Raw genomic sequence first — 17428 nt, forward strand, 5'->3', positions numbered from 1 at the left:
CAATCACGTGAACTAGAAGGAGAGAGAAAATATGAGGGATGTTGGTGGGCTAGCGGTGTTCTGTATGATTTTGGGTAAGTAGAAACGAAGCTACACTAGGGCATGGAGAGGAATTAGATACACGTAAAGTGTATGTGGTTGAGCGTATATATAAGAAGTCGGTTTAAGAGTTTTAATGTTAAGATGATTTGTAGAATTGTAAGAGAGTTCTATTGGGACATGAATCCTAGTGGAAGGCAGAGACGTGCAAGGCTTAGAGTTTGAGAAGATAGTTGGTTAAACAGATTTAAAGTGAAGATGACTTGTAAAGTTATATCCATGTTGGAATAGGATGCTGATGAGTTCGAGTTCGAGTTGGACTCGGCCATGATCATTCAAGAAGAGAGTTTGAATGTAAAAGCATAATTTAGTAGTTCATTCACTGTAGGATTAGTAGTGACTGAGGCTGCGTAGGTAACTTCAAATAGTGATGATTTTAATTTGAAATAAATTTCTAATGGTTGATCTTTATATTTTAAAATGAGTTTAACTCGTTCAATAAATAATAAATGAGATTTAACTTAGTTATTGAGCCTACTTAAAACTCCTAATCAATCTCAATGATTTTTTGCTCGTGGGCTTATCCAATATTGCCCATTAAATATAATTTAGGCCAAATAAAAATTATCAATATCTCAACTTTAGAATTATTGGACCGGGTCATTACATCTAATCTCCACACGAGGTTTCTTGAATCTTTCCTTCCCTTGGATGCACGAGAATGATGTTTGGGTTAAGAGAAAATAGTGTTTGGCTTCTAAGGTTGGACGAGAATGAGAAAAAACTGAAAATACACAAATGACTCTTGATTTTCCCCTTCCCTCTTGTGTGGTTGCTAGCAATTAATGGTTCTATTTATGTGGCCTCTTGCCTCCACCTCTTCTCTCTATCATAACTTCTCTTGGAAAAAGGAAAAGTCACAAGCTAACCCTTGCATGGGCGCCAAGTGGGCTTTTCTTACACGAACCAAAATTTCCATCTTCCCCCTTCAATGATTACCTATCTTGGGAACTTAATGGACTCATTTTCGTGAAGGAAAAGTGTCGCCTCCTTGCTATGGCAGAAGCTCCAACTCCCCTTCATCATTAGATCCTTCTAGAAAGCCTAAAGATCTCATGCAGGATTTCCAAGTGGCATGTGTCTTTTTGATTTCCAAAACTCTCTCTCTTCATTTACATTCTTGGAAAACCTGAGGGTCACAAGAGTGCATGGGTGCCATGTGGCATAACCTTAGGAAAAACTGAAACCCTTCTTCCTTTCCTCTCAAGATTACCCTTCTAGAAATCTTAAGCACTCCCATGCATATTTTCCAAATGGCATTGGCCCCTTAGAATATGAAACTTCCCTTCATCTCCCTCATAATTGATCTTCTAGAAACCCTAAAGCCTTCTTGCATAAATGACAAGTGGCGTGGGCTTTAGTAATATGAGCCTATGTCCTCCTTTTCTCATCATTGCATTTTTTTGGAAACCTAAAGGTCCTCCTATGCATGTGGCACCATGTATAAGGAACACTAAGTGACCAAAAATTTCTAGGGCCTAAAGCTTAATGGGCTTGCTTTGTCATCCATAAAAAAGGGTAACAAGCTTTCAGTCACACAAACTTAACTAATGAACCTTAAGTTATATGTTTTCTCCAATTTACTTGGGCCCAAAGATGACTTGGTAAACCTCTATGTCCCAGCTCAAAATCGAGGTGTTACATCCTCCCCCTTAAGAAAAGATTATATCCTCAAAATTGGCAACATCTTAGACAACAACTAAGGTGAATTAACTCACTTGAAGGACTTCGCCCACTAGCTATAGTTGAATCCTCATATAAGGAAGGTGATGGTGCCTCTTCCTCCTTTTCAGTTATTGATTCTTATGAGAGGTAGAAAATTGTGTCAACATTGGGGTCGTAATGCATGTTCATTTTTATCTCATTCAACTTTTGTTTTATGGTAGATTCATCATTTTCCACAGGTTGACCTTCTTTGTGGACAAGAATACAATCAAAAGAAGATTTGGACATTTTGAATACCATACACCCGCTAGCTTAGACCTCAGCGACATGGCTTGATTCCACTTCCCTGTTAATACCTAACACTAGTAATCTCATGGCATCTCTCCAAACTAGCAAGTCATGCAGAGGTTTTCGCTCCTTGTGTGGAAACCCTCGTCGTAGGAAAAGATCTCCTTTAAAATTGGTATCCATCACATGCGTACAATGATGCTGAAACTTCTTTATCTGTTAACAATGGGCCACGATCATTTGATCTCACCTCTCTTGCCTAATCCTTTGCATATGCTCTCGTATACTTCTAATCGTGCGGTTGTTCTAGTCCATGCTATGTCCTGTTATTAAGGGTATAATCATAATATAACAGAAAACATCAATCAAGAATCTCAATCAAAACAAGCACTTTTATTGCTTTTCCTTCCCATAATACAATCGAAATCAAATCACAAAGTTTCAACCAAATACAACCAAATCCCTATGTTTCTTTGTAAGATATAAGCAGGTGAGGGTATCTAGCTATCATTGAGTCTTCCTTTCCTAGGTACCTTCCTAGAAATCGGGATTATTCCAAAGTACCTTGACCAGGGGTATCTTTTGATTCCTCAACTCTTGATCTTTCCAATCAATGATTTGTACTAGCCATTCTTCATAGGACAAGTTAGGTTGTAGCTAAAAGTGACTTGGATCAACCACAACCGGTTGTTGATTTCCAAAACTTATCTTTAAGGAAGACACATGGAATACATCATGTAGCCGAAGTTCCATGGATAAGCTTAACTAATAGGCTACGGGTCCAACTTTCTCCACAATCTCATAGGGTCCTACGTATTGTGGACTCAATTCCCTCTTTCGCCAAAACAGGCAACTCCTTTCATGGGTGATAGCTTAACATATACCCAATCGCCCATCGTGGATTCAATATTTATTCTTCTCCCATCGGCATAACTCTTTTGCCTATCCTAAACGGCCTGCATCTGTTTTCTGATCAACAGGACATGCTCCCTTACTTCCTGCAAGTATTCAGGGCCAAGTATTTTCTTTTCTCTAACATCATCTTAGTATAACAGGGACCTACACTTTCTTCCATATAATGCCTCGTACAGAGCCATCTTAATTGTGGCTTGGGAACTATTATTGTAGGCAAACTCTTCCAAAGGTAAGTGCCCTTCTTAGTCATATTTTGTTTCCAACACACAAGCTCTAAGCATATCCTTGGTCATAACACTAGGCGAGCATGCATTAACATTTCTAGAAGGATCTTGTGATGACGAAGCTTTAGGGTTTCGGCCATAATGGGAAGCACCACATGTCCTTCATGCAATGAAGTCTTTTACGTTTCCAAGAGAGGGAAATGATGTGGAGAAAAGGAGAGGTATTCAACCATGACACTTGGCAAGCATGCATGGGACGTTGAACATTCTAGAAGATGCAATCATGGGAGTTTTTGGACATACTAGAGGCACATGCCAAATGGAATTCATGCAAGCCACTAGGGTTTTAGAAATTGAAGAGACAAGCAAGAAAAAACAAGAGACAAAAGAGGGTTTCAAAATTTAGGGCAAAGGGTATTATGAAAATCCCTAACCCTTGCAACAAATGGACACTTGTCATACATGCATTAGGAAGTGACCCTTGGCATTTTCTAGGTGAGTGGATGAAGAGGTATTTAAGAGGGATCATTTACGGCACTCGGCCATCACCCTTAGAGGAAAACTGAAAGGCCACTTTGTGTTTTCAGCCAAAGACTTCACCCTCTTTTCTCTCTACTCTCACGTGATTCTCAAAGGAAGAAGAGGAAAAAAATCCTAGTTCTCTCTTCAACCGAATTGACCACCATTGCCAGTGTTTGAAGGTTCTAGGAGTTGAGCAAGGTAAGCAAAATTCTTAATTCTCTTTTCTTTTGAAATGGAAAACCCTTCCTTCATGGAGAGTTTTGGATTCTAAGATGAACGTTTTGGGTTGTTTTCAAGTTCAAGGAAAGAAGAGTTATTTTGTGAAAGCATGTGTTAGTTGACCATCATTAAGATGTTTACTCAACATTTTTTTAGCATGGTGTTGTAACTCAATAAGGGTTGTTGCAGCTCAATGGATTCAGTTCTTAGGGTTTTATTTCAATAAGAGTATAGCTTAGTGGCAAACTGATTGCAATTCAGCCTACCTAGGGTTTTCTTGTGTCGACAAGCAAAACCTTGAATAAAAGGATAAGAAGTATGGATGATTTCTAACAGCAAGTTCGGGGTTTATAAACCGAATTGGTATGCCTAGAGGTAGGTTTTTTTCTTCAAGATTCTAACTATTACAGTCTTACACTTTCAGCTTTCTTTGATCATTGGTATTCTATTACATTGGAAATTTTGTAAGTTAGTCTTTAACTTACTCTTGAATAATGTACTTATGTTTACGTGTAAACTCTGCATCTGGTTGCTTAAATTGGATTATTAAATTGCTACTTGTCGCATGTCATGATTAATTTGTACCTTGTATATTCATGCTATGTTCAAATGATTTTTGCTAAAATAATTGGTTCAAATGACATGTTTGGAGTTTTGGAAAAATGGAATATGCCTTGTTGAGCCTTCATATGTCATGTTCATGTATATGTATCTAGAAGTTCTAATTATTTCAAGCTATACATGTGATGCATTCTTTGTATATAGCACAAGTACATGACATTGTTACATGAAATGTTACATGGTTTTATCACAAGTTGCATGTCACATGTTTTTTGGTTGTGTGTTAAAAGAAAATGGTTTTTGTCACGACCCCAATGTTAGGATAGAGGAATATCCTAGTGGAACTCCCTTGTTCACTCTGGAGTGCTTAAATTGGAGTGATAACCCCTGGGTTGATGAAGTACAGTCAACGAACTTCAAATGGGTTCTATTTAAAAGATTCTGGAGTGAAGTAGCCACACCTAATGCTAGTGAGTGCAACATATTGTAAATACGGTGAAGGTGAATTGCGAATTGCTATATCATATGGACTATGACGTACTCACACCTGGTCAAGAGGGCTAGGAATATGATGAAATAACTAGCAGAGAGCCCACAGTTCCTAGGGGTAGTCGTGAGGTGTCCATCCATATGGTTATATGGAACAAGATTATATGTGACTAATAAGAAATAGAACTGTGATATTTTGTTACATGGCTACAAGATAAGTGTTTTTGGAAAAGAAAGAATACATATGGAACAAAATGTGTTTTCGATCAAAGTACATGTTTATGCGCAAGCATTCATACTCATGGTTGAAATTATGTGTATGTTGTTTGTTTAATTTGCTGAGATTTATTGAAATCTCACTGGTTTCCATTAACATTCCCCTCAGAATCGCAGAAGTTGGAAACTGGACTAGAAGACAACGATGAGGAAACACAAGCATGAGGACACCCCAAAAACTAAGGAAGCACCAAAGAGCCCTGAGCGCTCTGCTGACTGAACATTAGTGGAACAGTTAGAGTCAGCTGAAAATTTCATATGCGAAGTACTAAAGCTATTTGAGGACCTCTTGAAGATTTTGGAAAAGGATAAGGGCCATTAGGATGGCTTTCGGATACATGTTAAAGAACAATATGCTTCGGACATTTTGGGTTTAGAACCCTTATTATGTTATCACTCATTTTGATAGTACATTTGGGAAAAGGGCTTGTGACCCTTACTTTGTACTTGGAAGATCTTTTTAAAACAATTATTTGGGATTTATAGATGTTTATTTTGGTACCATGCTAAATTCAACCTCGAATGAGTTTTGAAGTTTTCTACTATGATTATTGCATACTACAAGAAACATGCTAGGTGAATTGCATGTTAACTGTCATGAATGAAGGTGTGTGACCGTGAATTGAATGTTTCAACGCTTCAGTTTCCGTCCAATCCCAAGTGGGGTTTGGGGGCATCACAAAATCAGGTGTCCCTATCCAACAAAATCTATCTCGATACTCCATCCAACCGAACTATTTCCTTAACATACAGTTTGGACAACTTTTCCATAGAGTCAGTGTTGGCGATCGGAACAATGTGAGTGCTTTTCATAAATCTATCCACTATAACCCATATGGAATTATTTCCTACCGAAGTCCTGGGCAATCCAGTCATGAAATGCATGGAAACTTCCTCTCATTTTCATTTCGAAATTGGTAACGACTGCAATTCTCCTACCGGCCTCTAATGTTCTACTTTCACCAATTGACACATAGAACACTTATGGACATAATCCGCCATGTCTCCTTTTATTCCATCCCACCAAAAATGTCCTTCCCAGTCCTGATACATCTTTGTACTCCTCGAATGCGCCGTGTAGGGTGCAATGTGTGCTTCTTTCAATTTTCCTCTCTTTCATTTTTCAGATTTGCCAAAATTACCTTCCTATTATTATAGCACAATATCCAATCATCTCGAATTCTAAAATGCAGTGGTCCTTCAGATTTCATGGTACTTTATCTCACACTGGTAGTCACTAATCGTTTATATCTATCTCCTTTGTCTCATGTTCAAGTTCTTTAACTGAAAAGATACTTGAGATTTTTGTGATTAGTGAAAACCTAGCATTTTTCTCCATGCAAATACCAAATATTTAGTGCAAATACCACCATGGCTAACTCGAAGTTGTGAGTGGGGTAATTTTTCTCATGATCCTTCAACTAATGAGAGGCATAACCGACCATTTTTCCTTCCTACATCAACTTGCATCCAAGACCCATCTTTGACGCATTACAATAAACTACATATGGTTTATAGGGTTCAAGTAAAGCCAAAACTGGAGCTGTAATCAATCTTTATTTTAACTCTTGAAAACTCCTTTCACATTCCTCACTCCACGTAAACTTCACATTCTTCTTGGTTAATATAGTAAAGGGTCCGAGATTTTAGAAAAATCCTCTACCTTTATAGTACCCAGCTAGACAGAACTACGAATCTCATGTACGTTGGTTCACTTATGCCACTTCATTGCGACTTCTATCATACTGGGGTCAACTGCTACACCATTATTGGAAATCACATGGCCCAAAAATTTCACCTCCCAAAGCCAAAACTCACACTTACCAAGTTTTGCATATAGCTGGTGCTCTTGCAGCCTTTCTAGTACCTGACCCAAATGTTCCTTATGTTCCTCATCACCATGGCAATAGACCAAGATATCATCTATAAACACCACTACTAAACTATCGAAGTAAGGTCTAAATATTCGATTAATCAAATCCATAAATGGTGCCGGAGCGTTAGTCAAATCAAATGTGATGCCTCTAGATTCTACTAGGGAATTGGTAGACTCTGAAGTGTTGGGACATGCAACACAATGTTACCTACCCCGTTCATGACAATTAAAGATGTAATGCACCTAGAATGCATATAAAAATATGCAATATTCGTAGCTTTTCCTGAGCAACACTATGCACCAGATATAACATATCCCAAAATTAACATAAGCAAACTTCATAAACATACAATAACCGACATCCAGAAGTTACAATATTTGTCCAAAATGTCTATAACGTCATTAGTATTGGAGATGGGGGCCTTCACGTACAAAATAAAACTAACATAATAATGACTATGCTAGCCTGAGGAGTAGCTCATGCATAAACACTGAAGCATCAACATGATAAGCTCCTCGTAGTTGTGTTGTGGTCTAGTTGACCTCGTCCAGATGATCGTCCACGGGTCCTCCTGCTCTGACACATGGTCTACCATTCGGGGGGAATGGTAGTTGGGATTACCAAGTGAAATTTGATTACTAATCTTAGCAAGTTAACAACCAACTTAAACTAACAGTTTACAGATGCATGCATGACAATAAAAAGACATGAATGTTGACGTGAACATGAGTGAATGCGACATGACTTGGCAAATAACATGACGTGAACTAACATAACTTGAAGACTGATGTAAACTAAATTGACATGAAATGCAACTGACATGAACTTAACTTGAACATGAATTAAACATGATGTGAACCGAAACTGAATGTGAACTAAACAAGAACTAAAGGTGGACTTGGAATCTTGTTCCATAAATAAACTAGTTAATTAAACATGATATTTGCTTGATTGAAAATAAGTGACTAAACATGGACGTGACATGACTTGATTGAATTGGACTTAACATGAACTAAATGTGAATTGAAAGTAGTTGACATTCACTAAACGTTTTACTGAACATGAACTTGAACTCTGACAATTAGAATGATTCCACCAAATGTTTTGTCAGGAATAAGTGAACAATCAGAATGATTCCACCAAATGTATTCCATTAGAGATACTAACAATCAAAATGATTATGCCATAAGTATTTTAATGGAGCTATCCTAACAATGAGAATGATTACACCAAGAATACCTAATAATAACTTTAATCAAAATACTCTAACAATCAGAACGATTACACATTGAGCATTTTAGTAGAGGTACTATAACAATTAGAATGATTATACCAGAAGTACCTTGCTTGAATTATCAATGGAGATACTTGGGCAATCACAGTGATTACACCATGAGTACCCCATGCATGACTGATTGAGAAAATATTTCTTGATGGATTCGTATGACTCATGACATTGCATCACGTAACATAACATGTTCTTGTGACTAAGGGCATGGCATAACATGTCGTGTAATAGATACACATGTACTAGAAAAAAAAAAAATCATGGCATGGCATAACATGGTGTGTAATAGATAAACATGTACTGGAAATAAATCATGGCATGGCATAACATGGCCTATAACAGATAAGTATGTACTTGAAATCAAAGCATGGCATGGCATAACATAACATGTATATAAGCATAACAAACATGAATGATGATTTCTTACCACCATACATACACAAGTATCAGGAGAGTAAGTTAAAGGCCAACTTATAGTGATTGAAGAGTGACGTAAACTAGAGCGAGCTAACATGTGACGCCCCAGCCCCCGCTTGGGGTTGGACGGTGACTGAAGTATCCTAACATGTAACTCAATGCTACATACCCCCATACATGACAATTAATATGCAATACACCAAGCATGTTTCTAGCAATATCCAATAATCGCAGCAATTAAAACTTTGGAGCCATCGTTATATAACAGTTCGATTCTATGTAAAGTTTGGAGCAATTAAAAGCATGGTACCATCATTATATAACTAAAGATCTCCAAAGTATTTGTTCAAAAATCTCCCAAATACAAAATAAAAAGGGTTTAAAACCATAACCCTTGAAATACTAGGTTCACAAAAATTAGCGGCTTTCACATAGCCAAACTAGACCCCTATGCAGCCTTGTCCTTGTCAATAATCTTCCGTAAATCCTTAAAAAGCTTAAGTACTTCACAGAAGAAACGGTCTGCAGCTTTTAGCCTTTCCTCTATGGCTGGCTCCAATGAGCGCTTGTGGCTCTTCAGGACTTCCTTAACGGTCGGGGGACCCTTCCTCTTGCGTTTCCCCATGGTCCTCTAAACTTGTCACTACGTCTATCATTCCAAGGGGGAAATGGTAGTGAAAACTATCACAGTAAAATTTCGAGAAATCTCATCAAGTTAACAAATAATATACAGGAAGATAATACAAGCATGTAGAGGCAAACCATGAGAATGTATGCTTGGACATGTACTTGACCTAAAAACTTGTTTCGTGCTTGTACTCTTTTCTTTTCTTTCTTTTTCAAGGAAACACTGGACTTGTAAACATGTAAACAATATAATCAAATAACAGAGTGCCAATTTCTTATTAATCTATTGTACTATTTTCAATATAATAATGTGGGTGGAAACCTCACGGCTCTCCTATGCATTGTGGGCTCCCAACTAGTTACCACATCACATAACCGGCCCTCTTGATGGGTATGAGTACGTCAAAGTTCATATAACATGGCAGTTTGCAATTCGCCTTCACCTTTATCAATGTAGTGCACCCACAAGCGTTAGGCGCTACTTCGCTCTGGAATCTTTTAAAAATGATCAATTTAAAGTTTGTTGATTGTTCTTCGTCAACTCATAGGTTACCATTCCAATTTAATCACTTCAGTGCAGACAGAGAAGTTTCACTAGGATACTTCCTCATCCTAGCATTTGGGGTCATGACAAAACATGCACTTATCTTTTCAAAAAGGATGCACAACCCAAAATGCATGTGACATGTACTTGGAGTAAACTTATTTTCTTTTCATGTAAGACCCGAATATGCATGCTATGGACAATGAGGTATTCAAGTCACAAAACACATAGTCATTGATCACATGTCACAGTGCACCACCTTTATGGCATGAAAATATTAGAAAATGCGTTAATCTTATCACAAAGAAAGGAATAAGAGCATAAACAACAATATAAAAACTCAGTTTATGGCATGTTATATTTAAGGATATAAATAGTTTATAAATCCGGTAATCAACAAGCATGGTCGAGCATTACCAGGAACGATTCCAGTAAATAGTTTACTCAATGACATGCAAAGTTCACTTGATACATATAAACATTATCCAAAAGTAGGTTAAGAGCCAACTTACAAAATCCAACGTAAAACAACTTGATCAAGCAAGCTGAAAAAGCATTTGTTCAACTTATTAGAAGTAACTAAATCATAAAGCCCTAATCCAATGTGTGAGTGTGTGGTGTGCATGTTGTGTATGGTTGGTATCATGGTCGAAACTCCATAAAAGAAAAACCCTAGTGGTAGCCGAAAGCCTCTCTTTTCTTCCAAATGTCATTTCACATGTGTGTGGCTAGTAGTGGTTCGGTTTTCCCCCCTGAGGAAGAACCCTATTTTTTCCTTGGTCTGAATAAACTTATTAAAGTGAAATCCGAACACTCTTCCAATACTTAGTTATGATGGGGATGTTCTTTTATTCAAAAACTCGAGCTCTTTGTCACCCCAATACTATTGTGTTTGTGTGTGTGTATGTTGGTGAAGAAATGATAGTGCGAGTTTTGTGGTTATCACCATGTGTTTTTCTTCAAAATGTGGGCTTCATGCTCTTCCCCTTACCCATGTGGCTAGAGGGAAATGATTGGTATAGGCATATGTGGTGCTTTGTTGGAGAGAAAATGTGAGAAAATGAAGGGGTTGGTCTCCTCCTATGGTAGTCGTGCGAGAGAAAGAGAGAAAGAGAGAGATGAGTGAAATCTGAAGATGGCAACCAAATGACTCTTTGGGTAACCTCTTAGGCACGGGCCTCATAAAGACCCTTTTTATAGTCCTTCATTTTCCTCACACTAGCGCCTCTCTCATGATTAATCCTGACATAGAAAATCACAAAGTTTGAATGCATGGGCGACATGTGGCAGAAGGCTTCTTGCCTTGGCCAAAATTCCCCTTCTCTTACTGCATCATTGCCTTAATTTTGGGAACTCCAAAGGTCTTCATGCATGAGTGACACGTGGCCTAGCTCCTTGCCCAATACCGAAACCCTAAATGCCCTTGGGCGTGATCCTCATGTGGTCTAGGTTCATTGGACCTTTGAAGCGTGTAGGTCTTTTAAGTAAAATCCTACATCAAGTCTTAGGGTTCAGGCGTGTGCATGCTTGCCATGTGGCAAGCGGGGTGTGTGTGTGTGTGTTTGCCCCCTAGCCGACCCTCTTTCTTACCTTCTTCACACAAAGATTCTCCTAGAATCTTGAAGAATGTGTGTGTCCCTTCCCCATGCTCTTCTTCCTCTTCCTCATCATTACCTTTTTCTAGAAACCCCAACACCTAGTGCATGCGTGACAAATGGCAAGGGACCTTGTTGGATTTTAAGCTTGGAGTGTAGATGTGCTTGGCCGAAACCCTAGTGTATGATTTTGTTTTGTTCTATGCGCCCCTTCCCATGTCCTCATGATTAAAATCTTCTATTGACTTCCATAACTCATGCATGCAAGACACATGGCGGACTTGGTGGTTGGCATTCCATGGGTGGCATGTCTTTCCTTAGCCGAAATCCTAGGGTCTCTTTGAGTCTTGTGCTTGGGATCTTTGGTATCCCCCATGCGCTCCTCATAATTGCAAAATCCTCTAGAAACTCTCATGGATTGGTGCTTGGTTGGTGTGTAACTCTTAGGGTCCAAAACCTTCTTTTCTCTCTCCTCCTTTCTTCTATCATCAAGTCTAGATTCATAAAGTGTGTGGCATGTGGATGAGTGTGTGCCGAGTTCTTTATCTTCCCCCATCGTTTAGGGTTCTTCTAGAAGGTGCCTAACATGTGTGCCAAGTGGCAACATTGTGCTTACCAAAGTGCTCCTTCCCTGGGTTCCAAATGATGGGATTCTAGGGAAGCCAAAGGCACATTTTCCCTTCAAGGGTGCCTCCCTTCTTAGTCCAAACCCTAATTAGGGTTTTCAAAAACCTTTAGTTTTCTTAGTATCCGAATATCACTTAGCCCCTTTGGACCTCTATTGAGCTTGGACGCCTATGCTACCAGATCCTAGTGGTTTTCATGGCCCTAACATATCCTTGTCTTGTTAAGATATTGGGCCAAAATCTAACTAAGAGATCAAATAAATAAAATAACAAGGGAGGATTTTGTCAAGAATTCAGGTCGGCACATAACGTGAACTAAAAGGAGATATTTCTAAAAGTTAGAAAACTTCTTCATTAACAAATGATAATTGTCTAAAATCTCATTTATATCATTTCATATTGGCATTATTGTATCACTTTTGAATGTAAATTCACTTATATACAGAATTATATTTCACTCTCTTCACCACTGCATAGTATACAAGTTTTAATAATAAAGTGGTGTGATGAGGTTCAAATGCAAATATTTTTAGAGACATTGATGCAGTTATTTTCTTTTGCAGAAATTCAATGAAAAATATAATCAATAAATCCCAAGCAATTAAAGATATTCAAAGACCAAGATTGAAAGAAAAAGCTGACCTGGAGGTCCAGATTTCAGGTGAATAGGCCAGACACAAAAAATCTTCAATTAAGACAAATTTGGAAACCCCGGTAGTCCAGAAGGAAACTGATAGCAGATCGGTATTTCAGTCATAACATTCTCATATGATCTTCAATTGATACAATTTTTAGTGCGTTGGAAACTTTACTTCAAGACCAACATATTCATGTCTGATGGAATTTTCATGATGGGGAAGTTTATGGGTCAAACGGAGGCTTGAAGTTAGGGCAATAGGAGGGACGCGACCTAGTTTTCGGCTCAACCTTCTCTCCACCTTTGCTCTCATGTGAAGGTTGATTTCTAGTGTTGGGTTTTGTGCTTTATTTTAGTTTTCTTATGGAGAATGTTTCCTCGAATTCCATGGCTCTTGTGATGAAGTTGGTGGGCTAAATTTTCGTACTAAGGTTAGAGGTGAAGTCTAATGACTTAGATATTGTTTCGAATCAACAATAGAGTTTATATTGTGAGTTTGATCGATTGAATCGTTTTATTATTGGATACTTTGATTATCTATATATTTATCTTGATTCATTGTGATTTTTGAATACATTGGATGCTTGAAAAATTCCCGTTATATTCAAATGGGTTTGTGAATGTTTTAACCATCAATTGTTCATGCTTAATCTTTAGTAATTAGTCTTCTTGGCCTTAACTGCTAAATTTTCCAGTTAGATAGAGTCATTATTCTAGTTTAACTGAGGTAAATTGATTGGTGACAATATTCTAAATTATTAGACGGATCTTTGAAACCTTAGTCGTTCTCCATATTGATTTATTTTATCATTTTAGTTAATATTATGTTACTTTAAAAATCTTCATCTATGTAATTCCCACCTCTAATTGACTACATGTTCCTTTTAATAATTTGTTTTCATTTTTTAAGTTTATTTTCTTTATCATATAAGCCAATCTATGTGGATTCGACCTAGTTAGATACTACAACACCTGTACACTTCGAGGTAAAATTGCTTTGAATTTCTGGTTCACCACTTTGAGTCAAAGTTTAGGCGGAACAACAAACATGGAAACACAATACACTAACTCAAAGTAAAATGACCATTTTATCCCTCTACTTGTGGGAAAATGACCATTTTATACCTAATTGAGGATTTTGTATCCTAATTCTAAAACTCATCAAAATTCACATTCCTCATGTAAATTTTGTTCGAAATCTAAATATTTAATCAGAAAAATTTAAAACACATCACAACTATGTTCACAACAAAAATTAAGGCCGAAACATGCAAGGGCTAAAAGCCTTAATTTTTGTTGCAATTCTATCCAACTTCAAACCACATATTCAAACCAGTTTATGAAACATTTAAAGATCACATCCTATGTTTTAAAATCATGCTAAGACCATAAAATATATACTTCAAAAATCACAAACTCCTTATGACAAGAAAATGTTAAAAACCAAGACTTAGAACAACTGTCAGATGAAATTGGACTATTTCATTTTGCAATAAACTCTAAGGACTCCGAAAGTCCATAAGCATATGTTAACATGTTCCTAACTCCATAATATACTTGAACAAACAAATCAGAGACAACAAAAATCACAAAACATCATCTAACACAATCAGCTTGCATACTATGTTCAAAACCGAGTATCACATGCTTTGATTTAAAATCGAACCTATTAAAGTTCTAAACATGATCTAAGTATTAAACCTTATATCACATGGCTAAGATTGCACTAAAACAAAAGGCAAACCATGAGCCTCACAATTTGTGTCCTAACCGAGTACAATGTTTTCTTGACTTAGATCACACACTTAAAATCCAGAATATTCAACGTCTAAACCTCAAAGAACAAAAATAAATGCGATGTAATCAAGTCCTAAACATGATCCTATCTTAAAATCCAAAAAGAATCATATGGCAAACATTTCATAAAAACCTCAGGCAACCCAAAAGCTTCAATATCTAGCCATATCAATATCAAGTTCCTATGCATACATAACAATTTATTTCATAAAGAGCACGATAATGTTTCATAACAAAAGATCAACACTTGCTCAAAGTAGAAACTGTTTTTACACCTCCAGGATCCAATTTTCTAAAATCATGAAAACTTTTAGTAAAAATTCTTGATATGCAAAAAACCTAAATCCACCTTGCATGTTAATATGTTAACTCTAAACCATAAAAGATCAGACAAAGATCTTGCCAAGAACTTCATCAAAAAAATCAAAGTTCCACACAACATCTAGACTATCCCCCAGTAAGACCTTTGCATGCTTAAATAGACTTTTCACTAATCAAGTATCCATGCAAAATCACACAAAATATACCAATGAAAACTAGGCTTAAATAGAAACAACTTTTATGAAGGTAGTTTTGTGAGAATCTACCTACAAAGGCTTCAACCAAATCAACCAAAATAGCCAGAAAAGTTGTTTGAAATCTCCTCTAGAGTTCTCTCCAACAAAGCAAAGTGAAAGTGACCAAAATATGAAGAACAAGCCATGAACGACTTATACAGAGTTGGGGGGCTGAGAGGGGTTGTGAGAGTGACTACTTGATGGTGGTTTTGCCTGTCAAAACCATGGGCATCAGCACACGGATTTCTACCTTGGAAGCTGTCGTGTGATGGATGGTGGTGAGCTGGCTGATTGACCTCCCATCAACCACTATTTGGGGCTGACATGGGCAGTGAAAGTACACTCATGGAAGTGGGAAAACGTCCTCAAGTAGCCATGCATAAGTGGGGCTTTTCGGTGGGCCTTAGTGGGCCTAAACCGATTGTGCCTCATTTGGAGGTAGTAGGGTTTGGTTTGGAATTTCGATTTCTAACAAGCCAAAATCTAATTTTTCTTAGAGCATCGAAGTGATGAGCTCCACGTCGTGCCATTCCTATCTAGTTGACTGCCTCCAGTTGATTTTCTATGGTGTCTCCTGATCCTAGCACATGATATACCATTCTGGGGGGAATGGCAGTTGGTACTACCACGGTGATATTTGATTACAAATCTCAACAAGTCAACAAAGAACTGTCAACAAGTCAACAAAGAACTGGACTGACAGTTTAAATATGAATGCATGATAGCAAAAGCATGAATTTATAATCATAATCACAAATAAGCATGGCGTGACTTGACATATAATATAACATGAACTGACATGACTTAAACAGAGCATTGACTGAACTTGAAACTCCACATGACATGAACTGACATGAGAAAAATTGAACTGACGTGAACTTATACATGACATAAAGCCGAACATGAACTGAACATGAACTAAACGTCAAATAACATGAGCATGAACGTGAAATACATGAACTTGAATTGTATTCTTGTATCATGGAGTTACCACGATGTCTTTATCTCATCGAGTTGTCACGATGTTCTTGTCTCATAAAATTGCCACGATGTTCTTATCTCATAGGGTTACCACGATAGAGTAGTCTTGTCTCATGGGTTTACCACGAGAGTGTAGTCTTGTCTCATAGGATCACCATGATTTAATAATAATCACTTGAACAATAACTTCCCTGTATATGGACATAATATGACTAGATGTGGAAGATACTGTTTTGGAGACATACTCCAAACTTGAGACATGATGTGACATGAAATGAAAGGACAGATAGACTGACGTAATGTAATAGACAAATATTTTGTGACATGGCATAACGTATAATAGATAACTTTACATGACAGCATATATATAGTGTAACAGACAAATATATCTTGACAAAATATATAGTGTGACAGATAAATATGTCGTGACAGAATATAATATGGGAAACAGTCATACATGTAGTGACATGGCATAGCAAGGCATATAGGATAACATAAGTACATAAACAATTCTTCCCTTACACATCATACATACATAGTAATTTGACAATAAGTTAGAAGCTAACTTATAATGATTGTCGCGTGTATGGAGAAAGCATGAAACACAAGAAACTATAAGTAAGGATTTCTAAACGTTAGAACTTCATTACTAATAATTTAGAAACATGAAAAATACTATCTTAGAGTAAAATTACCATTTTACCGTCTTCATGTGAAAAAATGATCATTTTATCCCTAACTTAAGGATTTTACATCCTAACTCCTAAACTTACCAAAATCTACATTTTTTTTATGTAAATTGTGTACTATCCAAATATCTAATTAGAAAAAATTTAAATCAAATCACAACTATCACAAACATGCTAAGGTTGAAACTTTCAAGGGCAAAATATTTTGATTTTGGTTGCCATTCTATCAACCTCATAACTCATGCTTAAAACTGAAATATTACAACATAGATTAGCACATCCTATGTTTAAAAAGTATACAAGAACAACAAATTAAACTCACTTTATAAAATCACAAGTCTTTTTATAACAAAGCTAAAAGCTTTAACTAAAATGCAATGAGTCCTTATCAAAATTTCATATAAACATGTTAACTACACTCCATAAAACTTTCAAATGAAGAACTTTCCAATAGCTTGGTCAAAAACTCCAAAATATTAAGCACTATCCAGTTTACCACTCAAGATGACCTTTAAGAGTTTAAAACAACTTTTGA

The sequence above is a fragment of the Juglans regia genome, chromosome 13, assembly GCF_001411555.2.
Source record: "Juglans regia cultivar Chandler chromosome 13, Walnut 2.0, whole genome shotgun sequence".
In the NCBI taxonomy this organism is placed as follows: domain Eukaryota; kingdom Viridiplantae; phylum Streptophyta; class Magnoliopsida; order Fagales; family Juglandaceae; genus Juglans; species Juglans regia.